Raw genomic sequence first — 284 nt, 5'->3', positions numbered from 1 at the left:
GCATTATTTTTGACTACTACATACTACTGACTGTTCAGTTGGTGAAACTGAAGATCTTACACTCGGAAGAAATAAACCAAGGAGGAGAACCTGAGGTTCGTGTGCTTCTGAGCTGCTGTGGATGGCCCTGACTCTCTTGACCACTCTTCCGAGTAGGATGTCACTGAGATCCCTCAAATGGAGCCTCCTGCTGCTGTCCCTCCTGAGTTTCCTTGTGATGTGGTACCTCAGCCTGCCCCACTACAATGTGATAGAACGTGTAAACTGGATGTACTTCTATGAGT

The sequence above is a fragment of the Suricata suricatta genome, chromosome 5 (genome assembly GCF_006229205.1).
Source record: "Suricata suricatta isolate VVHF042 chromosome 5, meerkat_22Aug2017_6uvM2_HiC, whole genome shotgun sequence".
Lineage (NCBI taxonomy): Eukaryota > Metazoa > Chordata > Mammalia > Carnivora > Herpestidae > Suricata > Suricata suricatta.
Note: the sequence above shows the minus strand (reverse complement) of the source record.